At 31.5% G+C, this 16296-nt stretch overlaps 1 protein-coding gene across 1 annotated transcript in view; it reads right to left on the reverse strand.

Moving 5' to 3' along the window:
• LOC127714833 (uncharacterized) overlaps positions 1-15108 on the reverse strand; it is a 36347-nt gene extending 21239 nt beyond the window's left edge. Inside the window, exon 1 of the mRNA XM_052220864.1 lies at positions 14983-15108. The gene's annotated coding sequence lies outside the window, so the exon portion shown is untranslated. The remainder of the gene's footprint in view (positions 1-14982) is intronic.
• Positions 15109-16296: the final 1188 nt, after the last annotated feature.

Consider the following 16296-nt stretch of genomic DNA (forward strand, 5'->3'; position numbering starts at 1 on the left):
AATGCCTGTTCCAAGTCAGGAATATGCCAGTTGTTATCCATTCGGTTGATGTGTTTGAGATTTTGTAATTTGATTAGGGACTTTCCGTTTTGAATTTTCCTCGGAGTTGGGTATTTTTGTTATTTTACTTTTTAATGAGCCAAAGTTATTCCAAAGAACGTCTCGTCCTGGTTCTAAAAAGGGGTCATTGAAAGATACCAAGACCTGACAAGTAATACATGATGGTCTTGACGTATTGATTCTAGGTACTGACGTTGTTTATCATCTTAATTACGTGTTACAAATCTCCTTTTTTGTCCTTGTATATTTTCAACCTTTACTGTTTATCCATTTTTTGATCATATCCTTATGACGTGGTTCGGTGCTTTTACATCCCGCCTTTGTGTTATTGTGATATGGTCAATTTTGAGTTCTTGTCTTTCATTTTAGCTTATGTACTTTGTCTATATCCCATTATGTGTTTCTTTGTTGAAAGAATTATTTGTTTTTTTTATTGTGATTAAGATTATATTACAATGTTTACTGCTGTACCCCAATTTTAAAAGTTTTTACCTATTATGTCTGTTTTGGTTTGCTCACACATTGTTGTCAAAATAATGTAATTCTATGTGACTGTCATACAAGTGAGAAGTTTAGCTAGCTATAAAAGCAGGTTTAATCCACCATTTTCTAAATAAGGAAATGCATGTATCAAGTCAACAATATGACAGTTGTTTTCCATTCGTTAGATGTGCATACCGCTGCATTTGTTGGCTCCTGTCCTAAGTCAGGAACCTGTGGTTCAGTGGTTGTCGTATGTTGATGTGGTTCATAAGTGTTTCTCTTTTCTCGCTTTTTATTAAGATTAGACCGTTGGTTTCCTGTTTGAATGGTTTTACACTAGTCATTTTTTGGGCCCTTTATAACTCTTTGTTCGGTGTGAGCCAATACTCCATGTTGAAGGCCCATATTGTGACTTGGATAGAGAGTTGTCTCATTGGCACTCATACCAACTCTTCTTAAATCTATTGAGCTTTTGATTTTGCCATTTTATAAAGGACTTTCCGTTTTGAATTTCCCTTGGAGTTCGGAGTTTTGTTATTTTACTTTTTTCTAGTATCCAAAATGAATTACATACCAAAAGGGGCAATATGTAAATGATATAAAGTCGGATATACATTGTTAGAAAAGTACTTTAAGTCAAAATAACATATGCCTATTCATTTTTACGTAATATACGACGACTAAATGACTAAAACCCGGTCAGACACCCAAGTTTTTGATGCGAAGTCACGATTTAACATTTACCCTTTTTGTGAACTCGTGTTTGTGTCTCTTTTTTCAAGCTATGATTAGTTCATTATTGTTTAGTGTTTTCAGCGAAACTGTTGAATCTGCATTGCCTCATGAATGCATTTCAGTAGTCCTGGGGTTTGTATTTTAAGATAACTTGTCCTTGCATTGCTAAACAAAAAACTGAACGCAAAATTGCGTAACTAAATATCGAAGTATCTAGTTTGCCATCCAAAATTTAGTAAAAAACAAGTGATTAAATATGTTTTTTATATTAAAACTTGCAGAGGATTGCTTAGATTTGAAATGTCATTTGGTAATTCAAATAAACTGCGATTTTGTCAAAATATAAAAATGAAGTAAAGTTGGTGAGAAATGCACTAACACCAATACATTTATCGTCATATCTAATGGTGACAATTATTCAAATATTATAAAGTTATCAAAAATATATATTCTTTATCGTATTATATGGTAGTATGTTAAATAGAAAATATTTTATTTTATTACCCACCTTAAAATTTAAAGAGAGAATTGTATTCTTGTAAAAAAATATGTTAAGATGAAACTTGAAATTTTGAAGCATATTTTGTAGCATAAATTGTGAAGTATTCAAATACTTATTTTCGAAAGGATAATTATTTGTTTCCTTTTATATAAAATAATTTACCAATTGTAAATATACATGATTGTAATTTGATAGATGTGAAAATCTATATAAAATAAAAAAATAAAGAAAAGAAGTTGGTCATTAAAGTCTTTCTTAAGTGTCAGTAAATTATAAAACTATGTAATAATTTCATGTATTTGAAATACATAAACTTGTGAAGATAACTAAAGTGTAAATAGAACTATTCATGCAATATGGTTTTTAACATTCAATATAATGAAAAGGTAACTTTTTGTGAGAAACAATATATTAATTAAACACAAATTTAGCAGAATTGTGAGAATTATATCTACATGCTTGCAAAGAATTTAAAACTACATACAGGATTACCTTTATTAGTGTATGAAAAGTACATACCAATTTTATTTTACTTGAATTCAAACTGGCAAGGCACCTGAAAAAACATTTGGTAGCCCAGTTAGCCCCTAGAGAATAATGTATGTGCAACCTTTGGAACAAGCGTGCAGTTAATTTAAAGTAGCTGGCTGTGTACTTGAGACGACGAGGAAGTCTAGGAAATAATGTATTATCTACATGAAACAATTTAATTCATAAAAGAGATATTAAATAATACAGAATTAACGGTATCACGTGCAAGTTTAAAGATAAATCCACATAAAACCTTCTTTGATCAAATCATTCTGTTTTTGTTTAGCTATTTTCTGTTATATCTGATTTTCACGGTCCCTAATTTGTGATCCTCAGAAATGATGACATAAATCTCTGTTTCAAGAACCTGTTATTTATAAGATCGCACTGTGTGCTATATAACTAATAATAACGAACTTAAAAAGCCAAACATGGATCCAAAAATGAAAAAAAAAAACTAATAAAAGAACATCGTTCCAATGTCCACCGCGTTGCACATATTTTGTTTGTCAAACTGCAAAAACTAGATTTTTTTTCAGGCATGAGATCACTAACTATGCTTTTTTTTTATATATATTTCTATCTCGAATTGGAACAAATCATGTAAAATAAGTTGGTCAGCACTCATCCCTTACTGATAAAAGCCTTTGGTTGAAACAGAAATGTAGCTGTGAGATTACTTACACTACAATGTTCAATTTAAACTAAATCTTAAAGAGAAATAACTAAAGTAAACAAAACACAGATCAGTGCTGATTTTCACCTAAAACATTGCTGATGTAAACGTATGATATGCTATTAAGTGTCAAAAACATCTAGCAATAGTTGTACACTTGAGAGCGCTTGCAATATATATTCTACAGAATGTGCGTTGCTAAGGAACATTGCTCTTGTAAATAAGATTGATCAGCGCTGATATGCAAACTCGTCCCAGACATTGTTGCAATACTGATAAATATTCGATACACATTTCATAAAAAGCCTTAAAAGAAATGTAGGTTTGAAAGCGCATAAAAGTCAATTTTCCTATATAAATAATATATTAAAGGGGCAAAACTCTTTTAAAAATAATTGATCGGTCATGATTTTCGAATTTGTCTGAGAAATTTCTCATTTAACCTACGAAACCAATTCATAATATCTGGCAAAAATTGTACACTTTTTTATAAGAGCTTAGAATGCAATTATCGATCGAATTTACATTTCTAAGGTTAATAACAACTATACAAATAAATGATCATCGCTAACCTTTGAACTTGTCCCAGCAATTATTGATATAAACCTCCGATGTAAATTTGATAACAACCCTACAAGAAATATAGTCTTCAGAGCACTTACAATACAATTTTTCTATATAATTAATATTTCAATTGGACAAAATCTCTAAAAAAAATAGATATCGGCACTGATTTATCCAACTTGTCCGAAACATTGCTGATATTAAACCTTGTTATAAATTTCATAAATATCTGGTGGGAAGAATTGTACAATTGAGAGCGCTTACAATGCACAGTGCTATACAATTGATATTTCCAAGGCGCACTACTCCTTTAAGAATATCTGTTTGGCGCTGAATTTTCAAACGTTTTCGAGACATTGCCGATATAAACCTATGATATAAATTTCATAAAAAACTAGCAAGAATTGAAAAAGTGGGAGCGCTCACAATACTGGAAACAAAGACAAAAGGTGTCATTAATATATATTCCTGATATGCATTCAATTCTTATTATGCAGGGTTTACAAAATTTTACTGACTTTAAAAATATTATGCCTAAACATGTTCAACGAAAATAAAGTTGCTACAAATACATTAAACTCTAAACAACAGGTAAATGCATTCATTTACCATGTTTATTGTATTCATTGTATGCACAAAACCAATATTTAATTTCTTTGTTATTCAAATCAATTAAGGATCATATCCAAAAGTATGAATGGTATAATTGTATTCAGACCAGGCTGTATTGTGACATTTAACATCTGCACGAAAAATGTATGTACAGGAAATATGGCGGAAAAGTCGGTTGTCTTTTTAAAATAGGCATTTTTTCTTTCACGCGAATTACACTATATAACTATTAAATAAGGTTTTGCGATATTGATTTACTTTAAATACCGAACATCAATTATTTTACATTTATCATTTTGAGTGCACGTAAATGTATTTTCTGTATATGAAGAAAGTGATTGTACTAAAACTATAATATGTCGCTGGACCTTTCTTGTAAGGCATCCGGCCTCCAATTTAAGATATTAAATCAGCTGTGGCTGTTTGAGTTTGATATTGATAACTGACCCCTTGTAATGACAATATATAAAGGAATACTTAGAGCTCAAGATAGCCAGAGAGTAATATTTCGTTGTCTTATCTTGTTATATGAATCTGTCACGCAATATACAAATCCATTATACCACGTTTAATTTATTTATTGTGCGTTTGTGTAACGGTAATGATAAAACACAAAAATAAGATTCCACCCATATCAAAAGTTATAAAGCAATAATTTCAAAAAGCTACAAAACAAACCACCAAAAGAATGAGTGTTAATGGCAGATCTTATTTTTGTTTTGCATTTTGTACTTGGTAACTTGTCTTTTATTAAAGATTGTATGTTAATTGTTTTGGTGGGGTTTCTCATTGACGACCAATTACATCATTCTGATCATTAGGACAATTCTGGTAACATATTTAAAAAAAAGATGAAACATCTAGAAAACAATGTACTCACTTCAGTCATAATTTTGAATGAATGAAACCAACTTTAAAGTGTTTATATGTCATACTATTGTAATTTGTAATAGTTCTTCATTGATCTGTTAAGATTTTATAAATAGACTAACAAAAGCAAAACTACAATATGAGCAAATAACCGGTTTGGATTTAAAAATAGATATCATATCTATATAAAGATATCAAAGGACATTTAAATTAAATTATGGTTTAATTTATTAAGAAATAAACATTGAATAGCTTGGATAGCGTCTTTCGATCACATAAAATATAACCTTCAATATCGAGACTTTTTTTGGCACAGCTGTAATAATTTTACCCAAATACAAGAGGGTGTGGGTTTGTTCGTCTCCAACTTTTTAAAATCAATTACACTGATCTGCAGCAAAGCTTAAGCGTTTAGTTAGTTATTCATAATAATATTATAATGTGTCACAGAAAAACAAATTGTAGTGTCCCATTCCATTTGCCGAAAGATACTAACATAACAATAATCGAAGTGTGCACGTGAACTTCATGAAATGTATTATCTTGGTTATTACGAAAATAAAATGCGTGTTTGTGTAAAAAGGGGTCAAAATGTAACACTGGAGAGGATTTGTATTCTACATGTGTGGAACAAAAAAAATATTATCTGATTATCAAAGACCGGTTATGAAAAATGTAAGGATACACATACATACTACCCTATCTTTCACACGGACGGCAAACTATCATATTCTAGAGTAATACTCTTGACATGTCAGTAGAATTCGAAATTATATAGTTTATACAAAACAATATAAATGTACTGTTTTGATGTTAATGGGATGCAAGTTAACTTTGTCTTTTCATTTCTTATTATAGTGTGTGATAACATTTTGTAAGGGAATTCGATGTTTGCTATATCACTGTTCATTTCAAAGAAGTTGATGACAATATCACTATACCAATCAGAATGAAAATTTTTGCAGTGTATTAAGAAATGATTTTACATTGTATCCAAGTATTATTTGTGAAACATTAAATGTTTGAAAACGGCGAATTTTCTGTATAAAGTCAATAATTATGTAGACTTCTGAAGCCCAAACTTTCTATTGCCTTAAATACGTAAATGAAAGATCCGAAAACTATACCAATACAGAACGACATGTTTCTGAAATTATAGCAAAACTTTTGGTTGACAAATTTTTATTCGTTATTGCAAAAAAAATAACTTAAAATATCTGTCTTTTTCCATACCCAGTTTACCCCAATTACTTATTATGATGTGGACTGCTCATTGTTATTGAATCTCACGCAATTTGATTGGATTAGGTTATTATTAGTTAACCTTCAAACTGTTTATGCATTTCATACATGTATATTGAATAAATCAGGACGTGCATGAATGTGTACAGTAACTTAAATAACCATCAAACTGGACATTGGACGAGTCCATATTACGTCTTATCAATGAAACTAAAGGTAAGAAAGTTAAGAATTGCCACTTCTTATATTTTCACAAAAATTTCAACATACACAGTAGATAAATTATTTTTTAATAGCCTATTGCGGAGAAAAAAAGAGAAAGTTTACAAATAAGACGTCTTATTCCTTTAAACACGTCATTTTTCGAAGAGAAATACCGAAATACATTTTACGCACTGCTACGCCAGGTGAAATTATTGTTTATCTTAACAAAAAAACAACAACACATTTTTCAGTCTCATTGGAATGTTATAATTACAATTAATCCCAAACTAAAGTAGTCAGTAAATAAAGTCAAAATATGTCAGGTCTGCCTATTTTTGGACATCAAAAGTCAATACGATCGTTTTAAGGTCAATTTCGTCTACCTCAAAAAAAATTGTTAGGCACTATACAATGAAACCTACTGTAAGAATAGATCTTTGTAGAATATTTGCCAGCTTCTTTTCTTTTAAAATAGATGCATAATTGATAATTGATATGATTAAAACATGTAAAAAAGCATTTTCATTTAAAACTGATAGCACTCTTTATGCCTGTTGGTGGATATATTGTAAAACGAATTTTATTGCTATGTCGTGGTTAATAAGAAACAAGTTACAACCTAATAATCAATTTAAAAATAATGCTTCTTTTCTATTAAAAATCAAGTATATTGAATCCGGAAAAATCATACCGAAACTTCACCTATCCCAAAATGAAACCCAGAATGCCTAGGCTATATTACTCATAAAATTAATAAATTGAAAAGGGGAATGTGTCAAAGAGACAATAACCCGACCAAAGAGCAGACAACAGCCCAAGGCCAGGTGTACTGCATACATACTGCATACATGTATAAAGTCTTATATTTACAAAAAGTTTAGAAATACTGATTATAGTTTAAGGTAAAGAGCCATAGTTCTACCCGTTCTAATTCACACTCGAAAATGGAATTATTATCAAAAATAAAATATTCGCCCTGAAAAAATTAGAGCTGATGTTATAAAATTCTAAAATTTGAGACAAAAGACTGGTACATACATCGATTTAAACAAAAATACAATGAAGTTATTATGATATTGTAATTATGATATTTGTTAATCTTGGCCTAATTTGTTTTGTGTGGCCTTATTACATGTATAATTTGTTTACATACTATTTATAGTTGTTTACCAAATAATGGTATAATTGTGCAGTTTAGAAATCACTAGAACAATCATAGATACTGATGGAATGATTGCAATTTTCTATTTGACTTACTTAATAATTCTGGAATGATCATTATCGACGATGTGTAATTTAAACTTCTACCGTATTCTAGAAGTTTCCGTTCTAAAGTTTTCTAGGAGTTTCTCTTCTACAGTGTTCTAGAAATTTCCGTGACAACTATATATATACAGACACTAAAGTTAGACTTTCAGATTAGACATTAATAAACTTGTATTCTCAGAAGTTCTCTCAGTTGGATTGGCACTTTTATTTACGTTAACTACATCATACTAGATTGTGACTTATTGGACATAATATTCTGTTTTGATTCCCGCAACAGTGAAGAGAACAGTTCCGGATAAAAAAAAAGACAAAAGAATCGGACATATTTTAACAGTTAAGTAAACATTTCAATTTATATGATATTTGTAAACTTGTGTATAATACATCTTGTTAAATTTTATTATAGATTTTTGTCTTTTGTTGGCTACAATTTAAAGGTGATTTCTGGCCGTAACAGAAATTGGGGGCTCGTCCGGGATTACGTTAATATTAGAGTAAAATTTTTTTTCCGTATTTTATTGAATTAGAATTAGCCAACAAAATTCTACAAAATGGCAATTGATGCCGGTAAATTTTTGAAAATGCCAGACCTGAAAGGGTTTGATAAACTAAAGAAAGAAGAATTAATGTTGCTTGCTAAACATCTACAAATAGTTTTTAGATTGTCTATGAGAAAACAAAAATTAAAAAAAATTGGTAATAGACCAATTAGTTGATGCAGTAATTTTTGGTGAAGTGGCCCTTGAACTTAAGGTCGAAAATGTTGATGCTATCAAATTAAAACAGCTCGAGTTAGAACATGGATTTAGATTAAAACAATTAGAAAAGGAAGATGAATTTAAATTAAACAATTAGAAAAGGAAGATGAATTTAAATTTAAACAATTGGAAAAAGAAAAAGAAGAAAGACAGGTAGAGCTTGAAATGAGGGAAGGTTAGAGATGGAGAAAATAAAAATTGAAATGGTTAAAGTAGAAAGCAACACTATAGTAGAGTCATAATCAGAACATTTTTATTTTGATGCAGCTAAAAATTTACGTTTGGTTCACAGATATTGAGAAAAAACAGTTGATAAATTTTTTCCACAGTTTGAGAAAATTGCTCAAAATTTGAAATGGCCAAAGCCTTATTGGACTACAATGCTGCAAATTGTTTTTGAGGGCAAGGCCGCTGAAATTTACTCAGCACTTTCATCAGAAAAAAGTTCTGATTATGACACAGGAAGTTTTGAAAGCTTATGAGCTAGTGCCAGAAGCATATAGACAGAAATGTTGGTCTTATAAAAAGATTAATTCACAAACCTATGTTGAATTTGCTAGGGAAAAAGAAGATCTATTTGATAAATGGCTTAAGTCAAAGAAAATAGATGACAATTATGATAATATAAGACAATTGATGTTATTAGAAGAGTTCAAGCAGTGTGTTCATTTAGACTTAAAAACACATTTAGATGACAAAACGGTTGAGACATTGCCGGATGCAGCTGTTATTTCGATATTTATACCCTTTCACATAAAATAAGTTTCAAAGGTCAAAATCTAAATACTTCGAGTGGAAATTACAAAAATCAAAGTACTGAGCGTACTGATAATAAGCCTGTTGCACAGAATAAGAGTCAATCCAGTTAAAATATGTCCAGTCCAAAATTTGATACTTGTGAGAAGAAGTCACTAACTTGTGCTTATCATAAGAAAAATGGTCACATGATGGCTGATTGTTTTAGACTCCAGAAGAAGAAGGAAAGAAATAATAAGCCCAAGTCCAGTGCTTGTACGACACCCCTTGTTACCAATAAGTTGGAATGTCCTGCCAGTCAGGCTTGTAAGTCCAGTTTTTGTGATTACATGGAGGATTATAAACCCTTTATGTCTGATGGGTTTGTTTCTATTGTTGATTATACTACTCCTCAGCCAATTAAGATTTTACGGGACATTGGAGTTTCTCAGACTTCATTGTTAGAAGGTGTGTTGCCTTTGTCCGATGAGACTTCTGTTGGTGCCTCCGTTTTGTTACAAGGTGTGGAGTTAGGTTGTATAGATGTTCCCCTCCATCGCATTTATCTGAAGTCAGATTTAATTACTGGACCAGTTGTTGTGGGTGTTCGTCCTAATCTCCCTGTTGAGGGTGTTTCATTATTGCTAGGAAATGATCTAGCTAGGAACAAAGTGGTTGCTGAACCAATTGTTACCAGTGAACCGGCTGTGGATGTTAAATCAACGGATGATGATGCTGAACTGTAACCAGCTTGTGTTGTTGCTAGGGCGATGGCAAGAAAACAACAAAATGAGGATGATTACATGGACCTTTCTGCCACTTTCCTTGGCGACATTGAAGGTCCCTGTAGCTCAGAAAAGGCCATAGTAAAACCATTTAGTACTAACAAGAATGTAATTATGCCATGGCCAGATGTGAACAGCCATTCATTAGACAGAAGAAAATTTGTGGAAGAACAAAATAAAGACCCTGAGGTTCTTCAGCTCTGCAAGAGGGCTCAACCACAGGAGGAAGCAGACAAAGTGGTCAAATGCTACTACAATCAAGACGGCATTTTAATGAGGAAATGGAGGTCACCTATTGCTATCCCAGAGAAGGAATGGAGAGTGGTAAAACCAAGTGGTGGTGCCTTAAGTTTATAGGCAAGAAATTATTGGTCTTGCCCATGACACCCCCTTGGCTGGACATTTAGGTATAAGGAAGACTTGCCTTAAAATCTTGCAACATTTGTACTGGCCCAGACTTAGAAATGATGTCACAGAATACTGCAAATCATGCCACATATGCCAGGTTGTCGGTAAGCCTAACCAGAAAATACTACCAGCACCACTTCTGCCAATTCCAGCCTTTGAAAAACCTTTCAGCAGAGTACTAATTGACTGCGTTGGACATTTACCAAAGACCAAGACTGGCAATGCGTATTTATTGACGATCATGTGTACATCCACTCGCTTTCCTGAGGCTATTCCGTTAAGGAATATCAAAACACCAACTATTGGCAAAGCTGTTTTTAAATTTTTCACGTTAGTAGGACTTCCTAAGTCTATACAGTGCGACCAGGGTTCAAATTTCATGTCAGGTTTATTTCAGCAAGTCGTTTACCAGTTAGGGATTGCTCAGTTTAGGTCAAGTGCTTATCATCCAGAATCTCAAGGTGCCTTAGAACGTTTTCATCATACATTGAATAATATGATTAGAACTTTTTGTCTTCAATTTGACAGAGACTGGGATGATGGTGTTCACTTTCTACTTTTTGCGGTCCGAGAGGCTGTTCAAGAGTCCCTTGGTTTTAGTCCCTTTGCGTTGGTATTTGGTCATACTGTAAGGGGACCTTTGAAATTGGTTAAGGAAAAATGGTTTACTGAACACACTGACTTGAATCTTCTAGACTATGTATCTAGATTTAAAGAAAAAATGTATACTGCATGTCAAATTGCTCAGAAAAACTTAAAAACTGTTCAGAATAAGATAAAAATATGGAATGATAAAGATGCGAGGGACAGTTTTTGAGCCTGGTGATAAGATACTAGTATTTTTGCCAGTCCCTGAACATCCTTTACAGGCTAAATATTGTGGTCCTTATACAATAGAGAGTAAAATTAATGATTTGAATTATATTGTAAAAACTCCAGGTCGGCGCAAACAAAATAGAGTGTGTCATATTAATATGTTAAAACCATATTTTGAGCGTACTAATGAATGTGAGAGTAAACCAGTTGCCACTTTAGCCATTGTTAACTTGGAGAATGATCATTACAAAACAGATATAATTGAACCATCATTTGATTCAAAGACTATAGAACAAACAGAAAGGTTGAAAAATTCAGAAATTTTGTCAAATTTAGACGAAAAACTTGCACATCTGACTTTCAATCGCAGAGAAAAATTAAAATCTTTGTGTTATTTTCTTCTAAAAATCTGTTTCCAGATGTGCCAAACAAAAACCACTGCTGTTCATCATGATGTCGATGTAGGTGATGCTTCTCCAATTAAGCAATATCCTTAGCGGCTCAATCCACTAAAACTTGAATTTATGAGACAAGAAATAAAATATATGCTTGACAATGATATTGTTGAGCCGAGTAACAGTGAATGGAGCTCTCCTTGTCTCCTTGTGCCCAAACCAGATAAAACCTTTCGTTTCGTAACTGATTTCAGAAAAGTTAATTCTGTTTCAAAATCTGATTCCTCTCCGATTCCAAGGATAGACGACTGTATTGACAACATTGGGCAAGCAAAATTTGTGAGCAAATTTGATTTATTGAAAGGTTACTGTCAGTACTCTTGACACAGAGAACTCGTGAAATATCAGCTTTTGTTACACTAGACGGTTTATTTCAGTATACTGTCTTGCCGTATGGTATGAAAAGTGCTCCAGCTACATTTCAAAGAATGATCAATAATGTTATAAAAGAATTAGACTGTTGTTATGCTTATATTGATGATCTCATTCTGTGTAGTGATAGCTGGGAAGAGTATTTAACACATTTATATGCTACTTTTGATAGATTGTCACAATCAAATTTGACTGTTAATCTTGGTAAAAGTGAATTTTGTCAGGCCACTGTTGATTATTTAGGGCATACAGTTGGCCAAGGTCAAGTGAAACCTATTATGGCTAAAGTGGATGCAATTACCAAATTTCCTCCTCCTACAAATGAAAAACAACTTATTAGATATTTAGGCATGATTTGATTTTACAGGAAATTCTTTTCAAATTTTGCTACTGTTGTTCAACCATTGACTCATCTTTTACGGAAAGATTCTAAATTCATCTGGAGTGCTAATTGTCAAAACACTTTTGAAAATAGCAAATCACTTTTAAGTAACAGTCCTGTTCTGATCACTCCAGACTTTGAAAAACAATTCAAACTTGCCGTTGACGCAAGTGATGTAGGACTTGGAGCCGTTTTATATCAAGAAACAGATGATAATGTTGAGAAACCTATTTCATATTTTTCTAAGAAATTAGATAAACATCAGAAAAATTATTCAACTATTGAAAAAGAGTGTTTTGCACTGTTGTCTGCACTTCAACATGTTTATGTATATTTAAATCCCACTATGCATCCTATTCTTGTTTATACTGATCATAATCCTCTCACCTGCATACATAAAATAAGAAACAAGAACCAGAGGTTGACTAGGTGGAGTTTATTGTTACAGGAATATGATGTTATTGTGAAACATATTTAGGGTAAAGATAATGTTATAGCAGATGCTTTTTCCAGATCTTACTAAAACACTGTAAACATACGTGTACATGTACTATATATTTTTGTATATATTGTTCATGAAAAGTTCTCGTTACACTCAAACTTCTTTTAAGGGTGGAGGTGTTATGATATTGTAATTATGATATTTGTTTATCCTGGCCTAATTTGTTTTGTGTGGCCTTATAACACTAAAGTTAGACTTTCAGATTAGACATTAATAAACTGGTATTCTCAGAAATTCTCTCAGTTGGATTGACACTTTTATTTATGTTATAACGTCAAACAGAATAGTATGTCCAATAAGTCATAATCTAGTTAACTACATTATAGAAGTTTATGACTTATTGGACATACATGTAATATTTTGTTTGGATTCCCGCAACAGTGAAGAGAAAAAGTCCAGATAAAAAATAAACACAAAAGGATCGGACATATATATTTTAACAGTTAAGTTGACATTTCAATTTGTATAGTATTTGTAAACTTAGGCATAATAAATCTTGTTAAACTTTATTATTGATTTGTGTCTTTTGTTGACTACAATTTAAAGGTGATTTCTGGCCGTAACAAAGTGAACACGAAAAACGTACTTAATACCTATTTTTATATCTGTATAAGGAATCTATTTCCTATTTGTTCCCCTAAAACCCTATCATTACCTCAGCTTATATTGATATTTGTTTTTAACATTTGATATATTGACATTACCGAATTAGACTTATCTCCGAATTTGAAGTTACTATGAACAATAAAACGGATTGCACATGTATCTTATCTCTATAAAGATATCAAAGGACATTTAAATTAAATTATGGTTTAATTTATTAGGAAATTAACATTGGATAGCTTGGATAGCGTCTTTCGATCACATAAAATATCACCTTCACACAGCTGTAATAATTTTACCCAAAAACAAGAGGGACTGGGTTTGTTCTTCTCCAACTTTTTAAAATCAATTACACTGGTCTGCAGCAAAGCTTTAGCGTTTAGTTAGTTATTCATAATAATATTATTACGTATCACAGAAAAACAAATTGTAATCTCCCAATCCATTTGCCGAAAGATACTAACATAACAACAATCGAAGTGAGCACGTGAACTTTATGAAATGAATTATCTTTGTTATTACAAAAATAAAATGCGTGTTTGTGTAAAAAGGGGTCAAAATGTAACACTGGAGAGGATTTGTGTTCTACATATGTGGAACAAATAAATTTTATCTGATTATCAAAGACCGGTTGTGAAAAATGTAAGGATACACATACATACCACCCAATCGTTCACACGGACGGCAAACTATCATATTCTAGAGTAATACTCTTGACATGTCAGTAGAATTCGAAATTATATAGTTTATACAAAACAATATAAATGTACTGTGTTGATTTTAATGGGATGCAAGTTAACTTTGTCTTTTCATTTCTTACTATAGTGTGTGATAACATTTTATGAGGGAATTCGATGTTTGCTATATCACTGTTCATTTCAATGCACTTTATGACAATACCGCTATACCAATCAGCATAAAATTGTATGCAGTGTTTTAAGAAATGATTTTACATTGTGTTCAAGTATTATTTGTGAAACATTGAACGTGTTAAAAGGGCGAACTTTCTGTATAAAGTCAATATGTAGCCAAAGATAGCCAGAGAGTAATATTTCGTTGTCTTATCTTGTTATATGAATCTGTCACGCAATATACAAATCCATGATACCACGTTTAATGTATTTATTGCGCGTTTGTGTAACGGTAATGATAAAACCTAAAAATAAGATTCCACCCATATCAAAAGTTATAAAGCAATAATTTCAAAAAGCTACAAAACAAACCACCAAAAGAATGAGTGTTAATGGCAGATCCTATTTTTGTTTTGCATTTTGTAACTTGTCTTTTATTAAAGATTGTATGTTAATTGTTTTGGTGCGGTTTCTCATTGACGATCAATAACATCATTCTGATCATTAGGACAATTCTGGTAACATATTTAAAAAAAAGATGAAACATCTAAAAAACAATGTACTCACTTCAGTCTTTACTTTATATCCTTGTTTACAAAATAATCAATATAAATTCAGACACACATAATTTTGAATGAATAAAACCAACTTTAAAGTGTTTATGTGTCATACTATTGTAATTTGTAATAGTTCTTCATTGATCTGTTAAGATTTTATAAATAGACTAACAAAAGCAAAACTACAATATGAGCAAATAACCGGTTTGGATTTAAAAACAGATATCTTATCTATATAAAGATATCAAAGGACATTTAAATTAAATTATGGTTTAATTTATTAAGAAATAAACATTGAATAGCTTGGATAGCGTCTTTCGATCACATAAAATATAACCTTCAATATCGAGACTTTTTTTTGCACAGCTGTAATAATTTTATCCAAATACAAGAGGGTGTGGGTTTGTTCCTCTCCAACTTTTTAAAATCAATTACACTGATCTGCAGCAAAGCTTAAGCTTTTCGTTAGTTATTCATAATAATATTATTACGTGTCACAGACAAACAAATTGTAGTGTCCCATTCCATTTGCCGAAAGATACTAACATAACAATAATCGAAGTGTGCACGTGAACTTTATGAAATGCATTATCTTGGTTATTACGAAAATAAAATGCGTGTTTGTGTAAAAAGGGGTCAAAATGTAACACTGGAGAGGATTTGTGTTCTACATGTGTGGAACAAAAAAATATTATCTGATTATCAAAGACCGGTTGTGAAAAATGTAAGGATACACATACATACCACCCCATGTTTCACACGGTCGGCAAACTATCATATTCTAGAGTAATACTCTTGACATGTTAGTAGAATTCGAAATTGTATAGTTTATACAAAACAATATAAATGTACTATTTTGATGTTAATGGGATGCAAGTTAACTTTGTCTTTTCATTTCTTACTATAGTGTGTGATAACATTTTGTAAGGGAATTCGATGTTTGCTATATCACTGTTCATTTCAAAAAAGTTGATGACAATATCACTATACCAATCAGAATGAAAATTTTTGCAGTGTTTTAAGAAACGATTTTACATTGTATCCAAGTATTATTTGTGAAACATTAAATGTTTTAAAACGGCGAATTTTCTGTATAAAGTCAATAATTATGTAAACTTCTGAAGCCTAAACTTGCTATTGCCTTAAATACGTAAATGAAAGATCCGAAAACTATACCAATACAGAACGACAGTCATGTTTTTGAAATTATAGCAAAACATTTGGTTGACAAATTTTTATTCGTTATTGCAAAAAAATAACTTAAAATATCTGTCATTTTTCCATACCCAGTTTACCCCTATTACCTATTATGATGTGGACTGCT

Source organism: Mytilus californianus, unplaced genomic scaffold (assembly GCF_021869535.1).
Source record: "Mytilus californianus isolate M0D057914Y unplaced genomic scaffold, xbMytCali1.0.p SCAF_9, whole genome shotgun sequence".
In the NCBI taxonomy this organism is placed as follows: domain Eukaryota; kingdom Metazoa; phylum Mollusca; class Bivalvia; order Mytilida; family Mytilidae; genus Mytilus; species Mytilus californianus.